This window comes from Rattus norvegicus, chromosome 14 (genome assembly GCF_036323735.1).
Source record: "Rattus norvegicus strain BN/NHsdMcwi chromosome 14, GRCr8, whole genome shotgun sequence".
NCBI classification, from domain to species: Eukaryota; Metazoa; Chordata; class Mammalia; order Rodentia; family Muridae; genus Rattus; species Rattus norvegicus.
Window position 1 is genome coordinate 99395103 of NC_086032.1, and position 23294 is coordinate 99418396.

Here is a 23294-nt window from a genome sequence, read left to right on the forward strand (position 1 = left end):
GACTACAGATTGGTAAGAATAGAAACAGGCAGACTTGTTGGGAGCCTTAGTGCAATAATCCAAGAGAGAGGTACTGCGTCTCAGGAGAAAGCAGAAATGCTGAAAATCAGTTGGATGTAAGTTGTAAAAAGATTTGGGGAAAAAAATGAGGGAAAAGAAAGAGGCATATGGGGGACCCCACACAGTCTTAGGAGGAGCAACTACCGGCTGAGATGGTGTAGGCTGTGAGTGGAACGGACTTCAAGAGAGAAGAAGGAATCCAGGTTTGCACTTAAGTTTAAGATATTCAGTCTTCAATGGTAAAGATCTGAGGGTCAAAGGAGAGTCAAAGCTGGAGACATGCCTTTGATGGCTTCTGCAGGATGGTCAAGGCCAGAGAGAAGAAGGGGTAGACTAACAAAGAGGTCTGAGGAGAAAAGCCAAGGACGGGGAGAGGGTGGGAGAGAGCGCTGTGTCCTGAAAGTCATGTGAAAAAGCCTTCTAAGGAAGGAAGAGCAGCATCTGGGCCATCTGCTACCTACAATGTGGCCTGAGAGCTTTCCAAGGACTTCCAAAAGCGTAGGCCTCCAACGACTGTGGAAAGGCCAACCTCCATAGTGTGTATGGAACACTGGGAAAAAGAAACTGGAGACAGTGAATGTAGGTTCACCTTTAGGGCTACGTTACTTTAAAAAACACAACAAGAACAAAAGAAAGCTGGGACACTGTGGATAACCCCAGTTTTCTTAGGTGTTGTCTTTGTGTATTAGCGTGAAGAATTAATACTTGCCAAGTGAGTACATTACTTTTGCAAGGAGGCAAACACGCACAACGCCTAATAAATGTCTACTGAATACTGTGGAAACAGTAGAAAATTGACGTACTATTGAATTATCATAACTATGAACACTCTCTGGATAAGGTCATCTCAGAAATTACCAAATCGAGATCAACTCTGTTGTTAAAGATACTCATTTTACTCACGTAAAATGGGTGCCCTTGCCACTTCCGTCTCTCGCAAATGCTCATTTTCTAAGAAGGGATTTCAGAGTGAAGCAGAAGCCAGGAACCCATTGCCACACCCCACACCACACGTGTCCTAGAACTGATGCCTCCAGTGACAGGAGAGTAGAGAGTGGAGGGTGTGGAGAGCGGGAGGAGAGGTGGGGAACAAGAGCAACCGATTCTTAGATGCCGGGTCTAAGTCTGTGACTCATTTCTTCTGAGGCTCTGCCATCTTGCTCTAATGACTTCGAGTCCAAGCCCAAGAGTGCATTTACCTTTTTTCCATGTTTAAAGCTTTATTTATTTATTTTGCAGGGATGGGGACAGCAGCAAGGTCTTGCTACTGTGTTCTGCGCCACCTTTAAAGGTCATCCAAGACGTCACGATATGGAAGTCACAGCAAATATTTAATCTGAAAATAACTTTGAAATAAGGGTAACGTCAAAGATGACATCTGCAATCAGAGGAAGGATCTGTAAGTTAGACTATGGTTACAGCCGTTTACTGGCGTGGGTCCTTCCTCTCCTAGCTATATAAGCAATAGCAGCTGCTTATAAGAATGAGATATGAAACCATATCTAACACACTCACAGAGAATATGGCCAATGCATTTTAAATCTACTAACAACCGCTTATTTTTAGAATTGTGGCTAAATCAGAAGCTAAAAATACTGCGAGGAAAAAACTGACTGGCTCACAACTGTCCAGTCGTATTACATTGTAGCACTGATCGCCGGGACCAGCAAGGACTGTCATGACCCGGGGCAGATCACGAAGATGTGACCTCCCTCTCCCAAGTCCATGTGGGCACCGTGAAGCACATAACCATGTTTAGAAGGTGGCAACTTTCACAGGGAAGGGTCTGGAAAGGTAAAACATCGACAGTGTGCAGGATTGTGGTGACATCCGGGCATGTGTACAGGCAGCAGGGAAGTCATAGATACCAACATGTACAGATCAGCTGACCTATCAGTCGGGAAAGTTCTAGCAGTACCCATGCAATCACAACTAGATGGATACAAGGAACATGGAGCATTCTTAATAATCAAACAGATAAGAAGGAAAGTTAGAATCTTGACCATGGCTGCGAGGGTGCTGCTTAGAAAGAGTTGGCTGGCTTGGTTTTCTTTTCTCTTTCAAACAACACAAGAGCATGAAAGTATGAAGAGTTGCACTGAGTTCAAACGATGCTAACTTTCCTCTGACTCTTACATCACAGCCCACAGAAACAGTCATGAAAGGAAGCAATGCATTCTGGGCTAACAGTAGCCTGAGGTTTTTCTACAACCAAGCTTCGTGCCTGAAGAGCTAGTTTTACAGCATAGATCTCTCTTGGATCAAACCAGCACCCCTGGAGGTACCCAGAGTTCCTGGACGCAGCAGCAGGGTTCCCCTAATCGCTGGTTATTCTGTTTGTTGCCAGTTTGCCATATCCCATGAGGCCCACCTTGTACGAGGAATACCATCGTACCGTTTTACATAGACCATTAAGCAACAGCCGTGATACCATTCACTTAAAAAAAGAAACATCCTTGAGGTTTATGTGATCTGGTTTGGTTTTAGTATTCAGTTTTGAAATTAAGCCAACTGTGGAGGCGTGTGTCTGTAATCCCAGTGTGTGGGAGGTACAGGCAGGAGGATCAGGAGTTCAAAGCCAGTCCTGGCTACACAGGGAGTTAGAGGAATTATATAAGACCCTGACTCAACAAACAAACAACAATGTGTTGAGCTTAATGTGTCGAGCTGGAAGGTGGGGGCTGAAATGAGAACCTTGGCAATCTCTGCTGGATGTGCCAATGTGGCTGCCAGACAGAGCTGGGCTTTGCTTGAGATTCTGGAACATTCCATCATTCCGTCTGGATACCGCATGGTACAGATCAGGCTTCTGTGAATGGGGAACAGAGGCCCCACCCAGTCCCTGATTTGATGGTTCCTTCAACTGCTGTCCCCTGCTCATCTGCAGCGTGACAGGAAGAGCAGTGACACTTGCGGGGAAAGGAGCCATTGACAATAATATGTACCATTGCCTGTGAGGGAACACATGGCATATTTGTGGCCATTTGCTTAGGAAGAATTGCAGAGGGCTAGACCTCATTTAAAGGACTCGTTTTGTTTTCTGGAAAACAGACTGAAGGCCTGATCCTGGTACTGGTTACTTGGACCCCTGAAGTCGAGTAAGCTGCTGCCAAGGTGCCCTGGCAACAGTGAAGACTAGGAAATCAGGCCCCTTAGACCATGGAAGGCCTTCCCCACTACCTCTAGGCCCTGCTTGTCCGTCCTGGGTCCAGGGCATCAGGCAGAGAGTGCTTGCCCTGTTTTTGCCACCTGAGTACGTGAAACGATAACTCGGCCAGTATATACACAGCTTAAGGGCTGGGGTGTGTTTCTTGGTGGCTTAACAAATAAGGGGCAGAGCCGGAAATGATAGCTCGAACTTGTGATTCCAGCATTCCTTAGGAGTATGAGATTCAGGAGTTAAAGGTCGTCTCTGACTACATAGCAACTTCAAGGCCAGCCTAGGCTGCCTGCTACCCTGTCTCAATAAAATAAAATAAGGCTGGGGATTGAATATAACAGTGTAGAGCGTTTGCCTAGCATGGGTAAGACCCTGGATCTCCAGAACGACAATGAAATAAAAGATTTATTCACTCCAAGTTCTACAACTAGAAATTAGACTGATATTTGAACCCTGGCCCTGGACTGACTAAGTAATGCGGGATAAGTAACCACTGGATAACTTCTCAACAATCAGAGCAAAGTGTGCAGTGGCTAAGGGGTCCTTTCTTGCAGCTTCTGCAGCCTTTGGGACTTCCCTGGACCATGTTCCTCACTTCTGGGGTGGCCTCCAGCACCTCATATGCTGGTCGCTCCTTTAACGGAACTGAAAATACTTGCAGTATTTTGCAAAGGTCACCTGTTACTAATCATCTATCCTCCTGAGGACTCAGACCACAAGAACACACACATACATGTGAGAGTGTGCACACACACACATGTACACACACACACACGCAGGAATGCATGCACAGGCATTAATCTGGCTGGTTTAAAGGCAATGAGAGGCAGGAAAGTAGACCAATTGTAGAACACAGTTTCCAGAGGATTAAGTAAACCTCAGTGCAGGGCCAGAGAAAGGCTGGGACCTGCCCCCAGGGAATCAATTCTAAGGACCTTGATAAAATGAACAAAGCTAGGGTAAGCAAGAAGGGTTAAATGGGATGTTCTCTAGGAGAACAAACTAATTAAGTGGTTGGTCTTGTATACCGTTATTCTCAGCACCTTCCCGAGACGCAGTAGAGAGGGCCCACCAGGTTCAATGACCATCAATAAAGACCACCCATACCGCTTCAAAAAATATTTTTGGTTTTGAGGCTCTGCTCCTTCTCAAGGTCTTCCCCACCACTTTGTTGGGTTTCAAAAATCTGTGAAAATGACCCAAACTTTTATACAAACTCACGGCTGAATGACTAAAAGCATGGACTTCCGACGAGCCACACACTTGGAACACTGTTTATAACCAGCTAGGGAAACGTAGCCATCAGCTACCGCCTCGCTGGCTAATTAGGTCTAACAAGGCCTACTTCTCCTGACTTTTACCAGAATCAAATGAGAAGTGAATGCAAACTCCCTGGCACCGTGCTTGTCACACTGGGGCCTTTGTGAGTGACAGCGCAGTCATTAAGTGAACCAGAAAGAGGCATCGAGGGCGTGGCATGTGCATGGGCGTGGCGTGTGCATGGGCGTGGCATGTGCAAGGGCAAGGTATGTGCTTGCCAAGCGTTCGTGATGATCTGAGTTTCATCCCTAGCAGTTTTTATTTTATTTTTAATTATTTGTACATGGGTACGTGCACATATGTGCGTGTTGTGAAGGCCAGGGGCCTCATTTGACCCGGATGCTAGAGTTTCAGCTCGGTGTGAGTAGTTGTCCTTTGCAAATGCCGGAACCGAACTCCAATCCTCTAGGAGAGCACCCGCTCTCAGCCATCTCTCCTGCTCCTAGTGGTTTAACAGAGGCATTTCTATCTATCCTAAATCAGGGGCGACAAATCTATGAAACAATCCTTTCTGCGGCTCACGAATAACAAGGTATATTCAGTGGTATCCACCCAACTCTCTCAACAAGGTTCCTGGGCCTGGCTTACAACTTCAATGCCACAGTGGCCCAGAACCAGGAGGAGGGAGGAGGCGGGTATCACTGTATTATACACACAGTCATTTTCCCTCTGTTGAAAGTTGTCTGTCCCTTTGAGGACTCTAGTTCCCAGAGAGCAGAGGCCGCTGGGAAACAGGAAGTCGTGGTGAGCCAAAGAGAAAACCCCCAGATGGAGATCAGCAGTAAATCTCTCCGGGCTACACTGTGGTCCGAAGGCGGGAAATTCTTAGAGACGGTTAGTTTGGGAAATTCCCTCAGAGACAGAATGGAGATGGAAAACTGCTTGTGAAAAGAATCTGGATGAGAAAGCCAATTAGCAGTTGCCGGGGCGAGGCGGGGCGGGGCGAGATGGGGGTGGGATGCTTCAGCGCAGCCAACCCCTTACATCTCCATCCTGCTGGTTACCCCAGGGAATTAATGCCTGGTCTCCTGGCCTCTGGCCTGAGCCTGAGCCAGATTCACTTCCTGTTAGGCACTCCCGTGACCCCCGCCCACAACCACTCCAGTGGAAAGCAGTCACAGTTTGACCTGTGACTTTCCCCCATTGTCCTGCTTAGCAAGCTCATCAGGTTTTACTGGGTTCTAATCTAAATGTGACCTTGTGGTCACATTCTTAACTGCAGTTAAGCTCCAAGGGGCAGAGAGGAATCCTTCCCATAGGGAAGAGGGGAATAAAAAGAAGACTCACACGCAGATCTATGATTATGGAGGATTTAGAATGATATGTCCACAGATGAGCTGGTGCAGACATTGCAAAAATGCTTTGAGAAGGGTCCTGGCCAGAAATGCCTTTTCAACCCCCTATCTACCTCCACATGCAGCACACGTGGGTCAGGACGACTGCTGGGGCTCATAAATCATGCCCATTTGGAAACATAAACCACGCTCCTATTTGACGTTCTGTTGTATGTGGAGGATGAAAGTGGGGGAGGGGTGGGAGGTTGGGGTTGAGAGAAGTGGTTTTATAGTTTGTTTTTGCTTTGATTCTTAGAGACAGGGTCTTGCTACATATACCAGGCTGGCCTCAAACTCACTATGCAACCCAGGCTGACCTCCAAGTCTCGTCAAGCCTCCCACCTCAGGCTCCAGGGTGCTGGCATTACAACTGAACCTCACCAGATCTGGGCTTTTCTTTTTTTTCCGTGTGACTTAAATGGCTGTTTCAGCAAGATGACAAAAATGAGCTTTTGGTAGAAGAGAAATAAAAACAGACTCCCTTATGGCCATTTAAATTTATCTCACTATATACTTACGCAAATAGATCCTAAGCGTAGGAACGAATGTCTTAAAGGAGACTAGTAAGAAAGTGTGCTGTCTTGGAGCACATGTGCCCTTAACTACACCTAACCATTCTGGAATTGGTGCTGACAAATTCTATTTTCAAATAGTTTTGAGTGCCTTTAACACACCCTGGGAAGACCACTATTGTGATGTCTTCAGACTCTGTTCTATTCCTCATTCACCTTAATTTCTTTCTTTCTTTCTTTCTTTTTTTTTTTTTTTTTTTTTTTTTTTTTTTTTTTTTTTTTTTTGAGACAGGGTTTCTCTTTGTAGCCCTGGCTGTCCTGGAGCTGGCTCTGTAGACTAGAGCTGGCCTCTGGTCTCCAACTCAGAGATCCACGTACCTCTGCCTCCTGAGTGCTGGGATTAAAAGTATGCACCACTACTGCCTGGCTAATTTCTGAGTTTCTATTAGAATTGATTTTCCAAAAATTGAGAAGATTCTCAGATACCTAATTGTTCCTGATAGAAAAAGCTGGAAGTTTCTTGTCTGCATCTTCCTGGGGACTAGAACAGTCTTTAAATTCAGTAGATATGACCAAGAAGATTATGAAGGTCAAACTTAACGTCCCAGTCAGGCCCCTACTCCTAAACACTGTAGAAAGTCAGTATATCCTCAAGGGTTGCCATTTCTATTCCTTACCTGGAAACCTCTGAGGTCGTCAATTTTCAACTCCTAACAAGAACAGATAATATTTCTGATTTCAGGGGGACATTTTAAAATTTGTTTTCTGCAGTACTGTAGTTATGAATGTAAAATTAATTAATTAATGATGTATACCAGAGAGGGGGGAAGCCTTTGGTGAAGACACAGATGCAAAACGGATTGGGTTTAGGTAGACTCCAACATGGATCTTGGAGTAATAAACTACTAATAAAAGAAAAGCACGGGGCAACCTTGATGGGAGTAAGCCGGTTGCCTTTGCCCCGGGAAGTTTACAGTGTTTTGAACAATTGTAAACACATCAGTGTACATGGATACCGTTCCCATGGCAGCATAGCAACAGTTAGGAGTTTCTCCAAACACACCAAAAAGGAAACTAAAAATAGCTCGCCTTCAACATCAAAATATGCACATATACATATTCATCGGTGTACACAAAAATGGGTGTTATTAGAAGTTTTGCAGACACCAGCCTTTCGCAAAGCATGCCACAGTTAGCTTTAAAACAAAACCCAAACACCAAGGAGTCTCCATCCCAGCCCACTGAGGAGCTGTTGGCAAATGATGGTGGCCAGGGGGAGGAGAAGTCTGATAGGCTGCCCATGTCCCAGGGGATACAATACAATGTTTAAAAAGAAAGCAGTTAGTTCTTTTAGAAACCGAGTAGAGAGTGGGGTGTGGTGGTTCCTTCCTAAACCCCAGCCTTTGAGAAACAGTGACAGGTGGATTGTTGAGAGCTCAAGACCAGCAAGGCCTACAAAGTGAGACTTGTCTAATGTAACAAAACCAGAGTGTGGAAAGGTAGCTCGGCAGTTAAGAGTCCAGCTGCTCCTCCAGAGAACCTAAGTTCGGGTCCCAACAGCCACATCAGTTAGCTCACAACCGCCCAACACTCCAGGAGTCCCTACGGTCTCTAACTACCCTCCCACACACAAACCCACACACAGCCGCACACACACAACTAAAAAATAAATGATAAACATTTAAACTAAAAGAAGCAAAGGGAGGCCGGAGGTGTACCTTTGTTGGAGTGCTTGCCTAATGGGCACAAAGTCTTAGGCTCTAACCCCTGTACCACCAAACGCTGGATGTGGCCACACTCAAGATCACAGAGTTCCCGGCCAGCCAGACCTGTGTCAAAACAAAGCAAAACAATAGAATCAGGAAGAGACCAGGGATCAAAGAGAACAAGGTGGAGCCTGCCTAGCCGATAGGATTTGAGGCTGTCTTCCCTTCTACATTACTCTTTATTCTTTGATAACCTAAGACACGTTCAGGATGAGTTTGGGTTCTGTTTCCCACCTATCCACTACTCTCTCCCCCTCCCCTCCCCTCCTGCTAAAACCTTTCTTCCCAGCATGCCTCCCTGCCATTTCCATGTCTTTATTTATTTGAGACAGGATCTCTGCTGTCCTGGAACTTGCTATGTAGACCAGGCTGGTGTGGAACTTAGAAAGATCCACCTGCCTTGCTTCCCAGAATGCTTCCCAGTCACACACCACTGTGCCCAACTCATGTCTAATTCTGGGATCCACTGACTTAGGGTTGTCTGCACGAGCATAGACAGGGCATGACTTACTGAGATACTGGCAACTTACCAGTGACTGTGGCAATAAAGAAAATGTCCCCTTTCCCAAAGCAACCATTAACTGCCAAGAGTCTCCCAGGAAGGGGTGGTCCTCCTGAGCTCCTGTACTGTCCGTGATGTTCAACTAGAATTGTCCAGGGAACCTCGAGTCGTAGTGTCCTTCCCTTTCCACTTTCCTGCTTCACAGCAGCACTGACTTTGAACCTAGGGCATCACACACACATCTCACACACACACACACACTCACACACACACACACACACACACACACACACACCACACATCACACACACACATCACACACACTCACATACACACACACACACCACACACATCACACACACACACACACACACACACACACACACACACACCACACACACACACACACACCACACACCTAGGGCAAATGCTGTACCACTGTGAGACTCCCTAGTCCTCCAGGCTTGGGACATCCAGGCCTCCAGCCATAGCTTTGGCTGCCCTGCCTAATACTTGCCTTGCTCAGGCTCCCTGTGTCTTACATTGCCTTTCGCTCCTCTCTAAAAATTGGATATAAACCCCCAATCTATGCCATGGTCTCCGTTTGCTGCAACAGTCTCTTGGTTTCTTAAATCATCCTGTCCGTTTAGTTATCCTCCCTACAGAGAGTTGTCCTTTTAAACAAAAACAATACAAAACTAAATGTTACCCCTTTCCCAATGATACAGAGTGACAGAAATAGCGATTCCAAAACAAAGACGGAATGCCAGTCTGTGTTTCCGGACCTTCACTCTTTGTGCTTTTTATTTGTACCCAAGAATTACAAGAATTTAAAAAAAAATAAAACATCACCCAATGAGAAGTATCATTACTTGGGTATGTATTTATCATCCAAAATGGAGATACTTTTGAGGATGAAATGGGGTGCTATTTATGATGTACTGGGAAAGCAGGTGTAAACCAAGACTGTCCCAGGCTGGTCCAGAGGAGCAGCCACACATTGTATAAAAGAGTAAGAGACAATGTGTGGCTTCTTTCAGTGTCTGCTTTTCTATAAAGCAGACATTTTAGTTGGGCTGTGTTTTGATGGAACTTGCTCTAAGGTGAAACAGCTGAGCACACTGCTTTTCCTACTTTTCCTTCGGGTGTCCAGTCTCCATGTTGGGTTCCAGTAACACCTCACCTGGCACTACGGCCTGAATCTCCCCCTCCTCATCTGATCTCGGCTTAGAAAGCCAAGGGGACTCAGACTCAAATGGGAAAGAGAACCACGCCTGTGAGCCGCAGAGATGATAATCCTGTCAGTCTGTAGTGGTTTGAGGAAGCACTAACGGGGGTGACAGTATGGACTCAGATAAGAAGCCTTTCATAATGTCTGTGACGGTTATTATCCTGCCTTCGTTTTCTTTGCCAGGAATGTTGGCCCCGAGGGAGAGACACAGAACAAGGGTTGAGTGAGTTCCTCTGACAAGAATGGATGCCATTTGCTTTTTGGTGTTGTCGAGAAGAGCAGCACTCACTGGCCAGATACCAGAACTAGGGATGGGAGGATCTTCATGTTCTGCCTGGATCTGCTACAGCACAGATCATTTTCCGTGTAACGAGCCTCCATCTTGACTTAAAAGCTGTACAAAGGACTGTAGACATTGTGGTGTCCAAATGAAGCTTTCATCTGTCTTCTGTGAGGAGGGCTCTAACTCTCCTGGCCCTCAGGGAAGAGGCAGCACAGTTTGGGAGGCCAGGTCGCAGGTCTTTATGGTCTCAGACCCTAAGGCCATGCTGTTTGGGCTCCAGTCAGGTTATTCCACAGGATGTTGCCAAACTCTCTGGTCCCAGGAGTCTTCATCTTTCAACGAGAGAAAATAATAGTTGTCCCTTTCTGGAGCTGCTGGTCGGGCTGAAAGATCTTAGTATATAAAGGGGACTGTTGCTGTTGCTGTCTCTGCACATTTGGCAACAGTACTACTAGGGAAAAGTGCAAGGAATGGCAAAAGACGATGCTTCTGTGTTTCTACTCCAAATCCACCCACGTGTGTAATGCCAGCATTTAACGCCTCAGCTTTGCCACATCCTGATTTCATCTCCCTCCTCTGAATTCAGTTGTTTATTACTCTTAACACCAAAGAGACTTTGCATTTCTCCTCCTCCTCTTCCTCTCCCTCTTCCTCCTCCTCCTTCTCTTCCTCATCTTCCTCCTCCTCCTTTTCCTCTTCCTCATCTTCCTTCTCCTCCTTTTCCTCCTTCCCCTTCTTCTTCCCCTTCCCCTTCGTCTTTGTCTTCATCCTCCATTAATTTCCATCAAATGCAAGCCAGTTAGTGTCTCGGGCCACAGCCAGCCTCTGTAATACAGAGAAAGCTGAAGGATTATATTTCAAAAACGGCCTCTCTTTTTTTTTTAATGTCTAATTTAGAGACTTTAGAAAGTTCCAGAAAAGTGAATTTCTTCACAAAATTGTGAGAACCTTTAAACTTAATGAATTTCTGTTTCTAAGAGTGGGGGTGTGGGGTTGGCTTTTTATAAATATCAAATCATGTTGTTATCTTTTTATAAATATCAAATCATGTTGTTATCTACAGAGTCTGCCAGTTGGTTAAATAGAGCCAAATTCTGTTCAGTGTGATAATTACTGAATTTGACATTCACAGAGGTTCTTTTATAATTCTGGGAATAAGAAATCCACAAACTCATTAAATTACAAAATGTTTCAACCCTATTACCCTAATTCAATTACCCCATGGACTATATCACAGCAGGAAGTCTACAGGGCTGGTCCTTGTGCTTAGACTCAATAACGGGGATTACATTCATATAAAAGCTACCGCACTGTGGTTCTTAGAAATGAAATCCAGACTTAATCTGCCCAATCTAGAGTTATAGTTGATGGTTCTAAGGAAGATTCGATTACCCATGCCTCCCACAGACTCTTCCATTAGTAATCCTTCCTTGGAGTTGAAAGATGAAAGACAAAGGAAGTGGACCAACATTTCGTTAAGAGTATTTGGGAGGCCAAGAAGCCGACCCTAACAGCTATCCATTCCTTTTGAATGGTAATAGCAGTAATTGGCTTATTTAGCACCATTTACTCTTGGGCCATGCCAAGGGAGGCCTATTTATTTCCCACAAGATAACAGTTTTTAATCGAAGCTTTATTATTAAATGCAGTTAATCAGCTATAATGTCTGGATAGCACCTATATTTTTGTAGAGCCCTGAGCTGGTCAAACTCCTCCTGAGATGTCATGTGCTAATGGATGGCACCGCACCAGCCTCTTGGCTGAGTTGTTCCTGTGGCAGCAAAATGTTGGGAAACAAGAAAAGCATGTGGTCTCAAAATATCACCCCCAGAGTATTTCATAATTACAAGGGGGTGGATTTATACAACAGAGAGATCTGATGGCTACCTCCTTAACCTAACGTTCATCCTAAGATGAGAGTCCATGACTCCAGCCCATGCCCACGGCAGGTATCTCTAATAGCTCCCAGTAAGCCAGGGCGTAGTCTCAGACTCCCCAAGAGCGAATGTACTGTCCTACAGAAGAGTGTGAGAAGCTAAACATGGCGCTGTTGATGTCCAACAAAGTAAGGCACATTGTGGACACCCCTTTCTTAGTAAGGACCCTAGGGACGCCTCTCAAGTGGTGCTGAGGTTTCCACAGAGGAAATATTGAAAATACTAGTGCCTCGCAGATAAGACAATCTAGATGTTTGCCCTGAGAGTACGTGTGTGTGAGTGTGTGTGTGTGTATGGTGTGTATGGTGTGTGTGTGTGTGTGGTGTGTATATGTGTGTAGTGTGTCTATGGTGTACATGTGTATGTGGTGTGCGTGTGTGTGTATGTGTGGTGTGTATATGTGTGTAGTGTGTCTATGGTGTGTGTGTGTGTGTGTGGTGTGTATATGTGTGTAGTGTGTCTATGGTGTACATGTGTATGTGGTGTGCGTGTGTGTGTATGTGTGGTGTGTATATGTGTGTAGTGTGTCTATGGTGTGTGTGTGTGTGTGTGGTGTGTATATGTGTGTAGTGTGTCTATGGTGTACATGTGTATGTGGTGTGCGTGTGTGTGTATGTGTGGTGTGTATATGTGTGTAGTGTGTCTATGGTGTGCATGTGTATGTGGTGTGTGTGTGTGTGTGGTTTGTGTGTATGTGTGTAGTGTGTCTATGGAGTGCATGTGTATGTGGTGTGTGTGTGTATGTGGTGTGTGTGTGTATGTGTGTAGTGTGTGTATGGTGTGCATGTGTATGTGGAGTGTGTGTGTGGAGTGTGTATATGTGGTATGTGTGTATGTGTGTAGTGTGTGTATGGTGTGCATGTGTGTGTGGAATGTGTGTGTGGAGTGTGTGTATGTGGTATGTGTGTGTATTTGTGTAGTGTGTGTATGTGGTGTGTGTGTGTATGTGTGCGTGTGTGTGATGTGTGTGTGATGTGTGTGTGTATTTGTGTGTGTGTGTGTGATGTGTGTGTGTATTTGTGTGTATTTGTGTGTGTGTGTGTATGTGGAGTGTGTGTGTGGAATGTGTGTATGTGGTATGTGTGTATGTGAGTAATGTGTGTATGGAGTGCATGTGTATGTGGAGTGTGTGTGTGGAGTGTGTGTATGTGGTATGTGTGTGTATTTGTGTAGTGTGTGTATGTGGTGTGTGTGTGTATTTATGTGTGCGTGTGTGTGGTGTGTGTGTATTTGTGTGTATTTGTGTGTGTGTATTTGTGTGTGTGTATTTGTGTGTGCATGTGTGTGATGTGTGTGTGTATTTGTGTGTGTGTATTTGTGTATGTGTGTGTGTATTTATGTGTGCGTGTGTGTGATGTGTGTGTGTATTTATGTGTGCGTGTGTGTGGTGTGTGTGTGTGTATTTATGTGTGTGTATTTGTGTGTGTGTATTTGTGTGTGCGTGTGTGTGATGTGTGTGTGTATCTGTGTGTGTGTGTATTTGTGTGTGTATTTATGTGGGCGTGTGTGTGATGTGTGTGTGTATTTATGTGGGCGTGTGTGTGGTGTGTGTGTGTATTTATGTGTGTGTGTGTATTTATGTGTGCGTGTGTGTGGTGTGTGTGTATTTGTGTGTATTTGTGTGTGTGTATTTATGTGTGCGTGTGTGTGATGTGTGTGTGTATTTGTGTGTGTGTATTTGTGTGTGCGTGTGTGTGATGTGTGTGTGTATTTATGTGTGCGTGTGTGTGTGGCTAAAAACAGAACAGAAACAAAGCAAACAGAACAAGTAGAGCAGGCCGGTCACTCATAGGTCAGCATTGCCAAATGAGATGGAACATTTGGCTGTCACTGGCAACCGGACAGCAGATTATTTTTTGACTTTGAAATATTTTTGTGGCTACCAAGTTGGTTAGGTCACAACCTCACGTCCTACAGAAGAGAATTTTGCTGTGGGAAAAGTAAGCTCTGTCCAGTTGACTCTGACTCTAAAAATTTCTCTCTAAAACTGAGGCCTGTTGGTGTCAATGCTCCCAGTGGCGGCAGGGAACATCCTTTTAAGGCTGGATGTGTGTTTAAATGTCACTTTGCCCACCTAACAATCTCGCTGCTTCTTGTTCCTTCTCTGGTCAGTCCCTTCTCTGTTTACTTCTGACTGCTTAGACCATCTGGCAAGGATTTGATTAATTTGTTTCTCAGCATGACATCTAGGAGTGGGCTGGGTCAATCTCTCTGGTTATAACATTAGCTCCATAGGACCAGGAGCTGTTGTCTGTCATCTCTGAGTCCTCAGCTTCTACCACAATCCCTGGCATACAGGGTCCGCTGAATCCCAGACGCAGTGTTCTTTCAGTGCTGAGAGGGACCACGGCTAGAAGGCAGGTCGGATGAGCCCTTGTCTTAGAAACACAAGGATCCTCTTGGAAGGAACGGAGATCGGTGTTTCCCATCTCTCTACTGAGCATTTCCGCACTCTTGGGGCCCCCTGCTCAGCTCACTCCTCCTCATACACTCCAGTTTGTTCTTCAGGGAAAGCAGGAGACTTGACGTGAGGCTAACAGTAACACAAACATAAAACATTTCCAAGAAATGTAAAGTTTGAGTCCTGGTACCGGTGCCATGTTATAGAAAACAAAGTTCGCTGTTGTATTTTAAAACGTTTCTGTGCACTTTTGCTATTAACCAGGTGACTTTGTCGCCCACCTTTTTGGGCAAAAGGAAGAGGCAGCAAAGTATTGCCTAGTGATCTCCCTTCCTGAGGTATGTCTTGACGTTACAGCGCTACGCGCGCCACACAGGATGATTCTTGGCTTTGTCCATTGCCAAGCGCATGCTGTTTGATGTACTGCTGTCAAGGGAACAGCCAACTCACACCACATACCAGCTTCCTAGTCGTCACACATTTAATTTCTTAATTAAGCGCAGCTGTCGAGACTACTGGACGACTATGTGTTAAGCTGCTCACCAGATAGTGTGTATTGAGAATATAACCGGTGTCGTTCAGGGATGACGCCCGTTATCAGCTAGTGTGATGTGATGCTCTCTGTGGTGAAGACGTGAGCCGTGGGTTTGTTACCCTCGCCCTCCCTGCTTAGAAAATATCCATTCAGATCACAAGAAGCTGCCACGTTAAAGTACAGCAATGCTCCCTTGTCTGAGAGGTACACGCACACAGAGCTACAACAGATGCTCAGAACTGCCCATGGTAGCCCCCAAACACTGGTACCTCAACGGCATCCCAATCAAATAAACAAGACAGCTACTAAGTGACTCCTGGGAGGGTAGCCTATACAGCATGGATATGCTAGATCACGGTGAGATGACTCACATTTCCATGACATACTTTGGAAGAGCATGCAGTGTGGAACTTAATGGTTTCCTATCACCTAGAAGATTTCATTTAGTATTTTCAGGATATGACTGACCATAAGTTAACTGAAATACTGAAAAGTAAAACGTCAGACTACTACAATAGAACGAAAAGTGGGATGGGGGTGTATTTCCTGAGTGGAGTATGTTGAACGCATAGTCAGCATCGTCCCATGGAGACCACGGCAGACGTACAATGTGACAGAGCCGACCGTTGTTGTTATTTAAAGCGGAACGGCATGCGGTACCAAATACCAGAGTCTCCATGTCGTAGAGAGCTTGGAATGACAGAACTAATGGTCGCAACCTAACGTCCTCTGCAACACAGTCAAATGCCACCAAGAACCTTTTATTCTCTAGTGTACGAACAATTAACTGATCAAATAGCATTTCCCATAAAGTCATTGTTTGCAGACACAAATTGTAATGAGATAAAGAAAAAAATACGAAGACTTGTTTCTAACGTACTAGAGTGTGTCTTTAATTTTTTTCTTATGACATTTTATATTTTGTGATTTCTCACCCCTTACTCATTATTATCCTATTTGGGCAAGGAAAATGTGACATGTCCAGGTCTCAGCTGGGTACAGCCTTGGGAAAATCCTTGCAAACTTTCCTTTCCATCCCAGTCCATGACCTTTCCCCAGGCTCCCAACCAGGTAAACCATCTCCAAGGGCCGTAGACTTCAAATGCCCTAACCCCTTTCTTCAAAGGCTACATAGCATTTAGTCTCCTGCAAAAAGTTCATTTTCTACTTTTGTATTTGGCCTGTGTACATCCCTTTGGTACCCTGCTCTCCTGACATTCCAAGGGCAAAAGGGAATAGGCAGGGTAGACTGCTCTGAGGCTGTAGGGACATAGGGATCGCTACGGTTTGGGTATGAAATGTTCGCCCCAGACTTATGCAGACTCATATGTTTGAACACTTGGTCTCCAGCTGTTGATGCTGCTTGGGGCGCGGGTGGGGTGGGGTGGGGCATCAGGGCCAGTCAGCAGATGTCAGAGCATAAGACCACAGGGGCAAAGGTGAGTCTCCCCCCTTCCTCCTGGTTCAGGGATATGTGAACAAGTATGTTTTCATGGAGCTGTCCCACCACAATATATCCCCTCAAATCATCACCCAAAGTAAGGGAAGTGAGTAATACAGAAATAGTTATGGAATGCGCTTCATCTCCCTCTCTCTTGTATCTCCCAGGAATTCTCAACGGCAGAAGGGATCCAATACGTCAGTGGAGCCAGAGGGTAGCCCATTAACTTAACGATTGTCATCTAATTTATTAGTTTGCAACTTCAGTTTATGACTTTTAATTTGTATCAATAGGACTTAATTTCATTAATTTGTGTTTAATTCAAGTTTAAAAATCACCTTTTGATCTCGGATTCACTGTTTACCACTCTCCGGTTGCCACTCAACACTTCCGATTTCATAGTGCCAGAGACAAGGTAAATCAAACGGTTTCCTAGATAATGATCAAAATGTCAAGTCCAGGGGTGGTAACGTATGGCTGTAATCCCAGCACTTGAGAAGCTGAGGCTGGGGGATCAAGTCCTAGGCTATCCTGGACTCCACAGAAAGTTTAAGACTAGTGTGGACTTACAGTGAGAACCTGTCAAAAAAAAAAAAGATAGAACATCAGTGGAGTAGCATGGCATGTCAGCTGTCATTACTGCTCCTCCATAAACAGCAAGGCTTCTTTTTCCTTATCATCTATGCCATCCTAGGGGTCAGCTACATCTCTTCAACAACCGTCATCCTCATCTGGGATCTAGGCTGAAGAAGACCCTGCACCTGAACAGGCTGCCTTCAGAACAAGGAAGAGAACAATGGTGGAGCTGTGTAATCACCCTTGAGGTTTCCTGAATCCATCTCGACAACTTCTGTTCACAGTCCAGTAGCCAAGCCAGTCATATCCGCAGACAGGACTGTAGTCTTCCCTCAGGGAAGCTCACTATAGCACAGCCCTGTAATTGTTCAGGGAGTAGGTGGCTCAGAAGAAGAATGGGATCTACCAAGTGATGTAAATTTGCTCCTCGCACATGGTTCTCGGTCATTGCTTCTGGTGGGTAAGCGACCTTTCTCCTCATGCCTGGTTGAAGAGCTACACTATTTCCACTGAGTGGTTCTGCCACCTGTAGCCACTGGGGAAGAGAAAATGAAGACGCCTCGGCCTCATCTAAGAAGTCTGGGCCTAAAGGAAATGTGTATTCCTCCTGCCATGTTTCAGGATCATCTGGCTGCCGGGATTGGAGAGGCGTGCTCTGCCTCTGTAACCTCAGTCTTAGAAGCTACCTCTCAGCTGCAGCCCCGTAATGGAAGAAGACAGGGTTTTAATGGTCTGTTAGCTGTTTCATCCATACAAGATCCATTTGGGGGTGTTTAGGAACTATTTCTAGACCCACTTATCAGGAAATAATAGGATAACACAAAAATTCAGGAGCCCATGGTTTAAGTTTTGTCGATGTTTTCTGTGTTGTTTTTCTTAGAGATCCTAGGGACTCAATATCAAGGTATCGACTACTTAGAAAACTGCCACTGTTACCATGTTCCAAAGACCAACCATACAATTTTAATTCTTGGTAGTTCAAAGGAACAGATTAGTTACACAGTTACCCACTAGCCTTCCATCCTCCGAGTGGGGTTACGCAATCATTAGCCGTTTCACTTGTCTTCAAAGCCTTGAATTCCCACATCCAATCCAGATCTTTGCTTGCTTGGTTTTTGGTTTTTGGTTTTGTTATGCTTTGCTTTGCTCTACTACCCAACTGAGAAAGACAACTCGTCATCTCTAAACACAGGTCTGAGAGTAGAAGGAAGGTCTCGTGAAAACGAAGAGTACAAACACATAGACAAAAACTGAAAAGTGACCTCAGGAATCACAAACAGTGGAGGTAGCTGCTTCCATGGTCATTTGACAACCTCTTTCTCACCCAACGTCAGCCCTACTAAGTCCCACCCATTCCCTAAACCTTCTGTGGCAGCTCCAATGCTGGCCAAGAACTCATGTGTAGTCCGAGCCCCAGTCTCCCAGAGAACTGTGTTTCTCTCTTTAGCAGCAAGTTACATTCTGCCTTAGTAGTTTGTAGACTAGGCGTTGGGGATTTAGCTCAGTGGTAGAGCGCTTGCCTAGCAACCGCAAGGCCCTGGGTTCGGTCCCCAGCTCCGAAAAAAAGAAAAAAAAAAGTAGTTTGTAGACTACTGAGCATCTTTCCCTGGTATATAAGACACATGAAAATGAGACCTGCTCTGTATTTTCTATTCCCACAGCTTATCTGGTGTTCAACGTTGGTTTTAATTGAATTAGGTCAAGCTGTAGATGAATTTGAGGTCCAGCTCTGCATCTGAGGCCACATTTGGACAGTGCTTCCCTTAGGTTTTAGGCAGGACACCCTGTTTGCATCTGCTGCACCAAGCACATGCAGGCAGCTACTTTCCACCCCACACACCCTCCATTTGTGCCTGCCTTTTAACCAGAGACTGATGTCATTCAGTCCAGTCCTGTTTCTTCCGTTCCCTGTGCTAGGAGGGGAACGAGAAGGAAAGGGAAACCTCCACCCTTAGCTTCCTTTTTTCCTTTCTTAGTTTCCATTTCGGTCATGTGGCAGCCCGGGGAAGATGCTTTAGAATTCTTACTTAGAGGCTCCTGGAAATGTACGAAAGCTCTTCAGAGTGCTTAGGCCTCCTCTACTGCCTCTCCTTGTCCCCAATCCCATTCAGGAGCCACCTACCCACCCACCCACCCAAATGCATCCTGCCCTTTTTAGTTGGAAAGTTGGAGCCTAAACCCAGACAGACCTTTCAGGTTTCTCTGCTGCTATATTTGACACATCTCAGTAGCAGATATGGAGAGCAGACCCCCAGCTTCACAATAAAGAATGGGAAAGGAATCAAGGGAACCCCTGTGGGTGCAGCTGGACTGCTGTTGGACTCAAAGGGCCTGGGGGTGAGCTCGTGGGGTGAGCTCTGCTCTTTTCCTTTTATCTGTCTGACCTCGGACAGGCTAAGGACCACACTCGTAGGCACAGGATGACAATGTTCAGTTGGGCCGACTCTACTGTCTCCCCTAGACCTGGAAGCAGAGGGAATCTCTCACAGAAGGAGCTGGAGGGGAGAAGCCTCGAAAGCGCTTTGCACACACAGTGGAAAAGCCTAGTTCCCTGTAGGCACAGCAATATGAACAGATACGTGCAGTGAAGAAGGGGGATTGCACCTTTAGATTATTAGTCTCTGAGAATTGACTCCTCTCTCTGTCTTTCTGTCTCTCTCTGTCTCTGTCTGTGTGTGTTTGTCTCTGTGTGTGTGTCTGTGTGTGTGTGGGGGGGGGGAGTAGTGGGGAGGTGAAGATAACATGTTCTCATATTCACCCAATCAAAATCTGCAGAGACAACTAGACGTTTCTATACAGATAAAGATAGTCAGGGAAGAAAATTGCAAGGAAACTTCCCAGAGGCCTGGAGCTTGCTACCGACTGGTACACTAAAGTCCCCAAGGACTATTCTGGCAAATGGAGTTGTAGTGTCATTAGCCATCTCGGTCTGCAAAAGGAAGGATCTAAGGCTGAGCATAGCAGAGGGTCCCTCTGGCGAAGAAGGGAGAGTCTGAGTCTCCCAGATGGACTGATCAGTCCCACCTCCCTCTCCTGCCTTCTAGACAAGAGGGTAAGCCCAGGTTGTGAGTGACGGTGTGCAGGGACTAAGACAGGAGAAAAAGAAGGAGGGAGGGAAGAATGAAGGGAAAGGGAGAGAGAGGAAGAGGTATGTAGAGTACCACACAAGCACTGACATGGAAGGCCCCTCTCAGGGACAGGACAGTTCTGGAAACACTGGCACAAGGTTAAAGGGTGACCACACACGGAACCCACAAGCAGTTTAAATTGCTTTAATGGCCTTACTATATGAACTCTTCAGCCTCAAAGAGATAAAAAAAAATATATATTACTGCTTGATAGTTGGGGTATAGATGTATCACCTATCAATTTAAAAACATATGCCCTATAGGAAAGGGTAGAGTACATCTAGGAACGGGATATGGATATATTCTGGTTGGCAGAAAGAATTCTGGATTTCAGAGCCACTGGGTAAGAGGCAGATGACCCATGGGAACAGGAACCAGACTTTGGTGGTGGATATTATAAGGAATGGAGGCTCAGGACACAGGGAGCTTTTACCCTCTAGTTTTAAAACATCTTTAACATTTTCCTTTAGATCTGAGAACTCTCTGCAACGCTTGATTTCACAGGGAAAGAAAGGAGTCAAATATTCGAGCATAAAAAAAAAAAAAAAGGGAAGCATGCACTTTCCTGGCCAGTCAAGGCTGTGAAAGCCATGGGGGCAGGCAAGTCAAGAACCAGGCTGGCAATGGCCCACACTACTGTCTCCCCAGTCAGATGTTCCAGACAAGTGGCAATCACTTCATTCTGTGCTTAACGGTCACAGGAGAAGTGCCCATCGGGTTGTCCTATCATTTCTAAAAGACTAAGTATTCTCAGTCCCTAACCAAGAAAGTTATGAGGGCCCCACTGCGACCCGCTAAAAGGTGAGGCCAGGAAACCCAAGCTCCTTTCCAACGGTCAAGTTTGATTTTTTTTCTCTTTTAATCGTTTTCTTTCTTATGAACTATGCTATTTTGACTCTGAACTTACTATTTTCTACTTATGAACTATTCACAGTGATTGGCCCTAAGACGTTTTCTCTTTCAAGTAAGAAGAAATTAGATTGGAAGCAAACAGGGAGGTAACGTCTCCCTTCAGTTTGAACTATCATGGGCCAAGCGTATGAACTGACCAAAGCCTAGATTAAGGACTCAGCTTTGCAGATAGGTGTGGTACAGATACCTCCAATCCCAGCACTCGGGACAAAGAGGCTAGCCTGGGCTACATAGTGAGACTCTGGTTCCTTACACCCAAAGCCTCTGAAAGAATGAATATAGACGAAGACTTTCCAGGGTGCTTTCCTAAGACTGTATCACAGACAAAGGAAACACTGTTGCAATGGCTTCCAGGAACTTTTTTTTTTTTTTATGAGGGTGGGGGTGGGGTCCAGGGTTAAAACCTAAATCTAGAGTCCCGTGAAAATACGACAGTGAAAATACGACAGTGACTATTTCCCTGGCCCAAACCAGTGAGCTCTCTAGAAAAAAAAAATTGTTGGCTGATATTTATGTGCTGAAAATAGAAAGACTGTGTCCTGTTCCTCCTAGGTAACTGTTGTTGTTGTTGTTGTTGTTTCCAGACAGGGCTTCTCTGTGCAGCCCTGGCTGTCCTGGAACTCACTATGGAGACCAGGCTGGCCTTGAACTCAGAGAACTGCCAATCCCCAATATAGGCTGACCTGATATTTAAAAAAAATAAGATCTCCCCCTCACTCGTGACACCCACTGTGTCCCATTCCTGGTGTGTCCTATGCAGTTCACTCACGGAGTTGGTAACCCAGCTGCCTTCAGTCTCCTTTTTTCCTGGGCACCATCTGTCTTCGGGCTAGTCGTAACCCCAGTTCTGCTGCAGCCACACAAAGGCCAGGACATCGGAAGCTCATTGGTCATGCCTCTTTTTACCTGGGACGGTTTCACACTGTGCCCAGGGAGGCATGCAACAGCATGATTTCCTGCTGCAGGCATGACCCCAAGATACAAGTATGCCCTCAGCCCTTGGCTAAACTTTGGGGAACTGAGATATTAAAACACTGAAGAAGCAATTTCATTCTTTTTTTTTTTTTTCCGGAGCTGGGGACCGAACCCAGGGCCTTGCGCTTGCTAGGCAAGCGCTCTACCACTGAGCTAAATCCCCAACCCCTCATTCTTTAGCTTCTTGCATTTAAAGAGATCAGACTTAGGGCTGTGCTTCCACACGACGGCTTATGTGTCCTACTGTCCTTCCCTCTGAGGATCTCTGGGAAAGAACACCCAGCCCACGTCCAAACCAGAACAGACTGGGAAAGTACAGCAGGACTGCAGCAATCCTGTCAAAGATAGGTGGCTACTGCTCACTCCTCTGTCCTCTGACCAGAGATTACTTGAAAGTCCGGGAAGTTCAGCTTTGAGGACTCCACACAAGTGATCAGTAACATTAGCTCAGCAAGAAAGTCTACAGAACATAAAGAGAAAGGAGCCTGTCCTGAGCAGCAAACGCACCGTCCTCTCCACCCAAACAAACATTTGTGTCAGGAGCAACTGGTGGGAACAATTGTTCTGCCCCGCATTTGTCCACTCGGGAATCTGCTTTATCTCTGCCAGAGAACATAACCATGGGGATTTAGTTTGGTACAATACTGGAGTGGGCTTATAGTCACCATATTCAATTCAAATAATAATCAAGGTTGTTAGCCATCATTTATTTGAAAAATGTTTTCGTGTAACATCCAGGGGGGGTTGGAAGTTTGTTCAGGGATGGCTTTCACTGTGGCAATAATCACATAGGTGGACTCCTAGGAAGACCAAACTGTAGCATTAACGGTTTCTCCCCTTTCTAAAGTCAGTGAAGATGTATAGTGTCTATCTTGAGCCTGCAGAGGTGAGAGCCCTAGATAAAGATCCTGTCCTCACGAGACCTCAGGAAAGCTTATATTGGGAGACTCTTAAGAAATAACCGTGACAGCTGGTCCAGGGACAACTTCTCCAAACATGCTGTAATATAACTGGCAATGTTGCTAAATCACACGGTGTTCTTCAGACACTTGATTCAGATGTTGCTTTACCACAGGAAGTCTGTAACTGGAACTTACACGCTTATAGGGCCAGCCATGCTAGCCCAGCTGTGCTAGCCCAACTTTAAGGCTACTTGCCAGGCTCGGCTGCATTTTCTTGAAGAACAAATCTAAACATTTTTTATTTGGAGAGATCACTAAC

The 23294-nt window shown here is 45.6% G+C and overlaps 1 long non-coding RNA gene across 1 annotated transcript; it reads left to right on the forward strand.

Moving 5' to 3' along the window:
- Positions 1–450: 450 nt before the first annotated feature.
- Positions 451–11368, forward strand: LOC134481798 (uncharacterized). The gene is made up of 2 exons (XR_010057620.1): positions 451–5374; positions 10069–11368. It is a non-coding gene; the product is annotated as an uncharacterized LOC134481798 (long non-coding RNA).
- The last annotated feature ends 11926 nt before the right edge of the window (positions 11369–23294 follow it).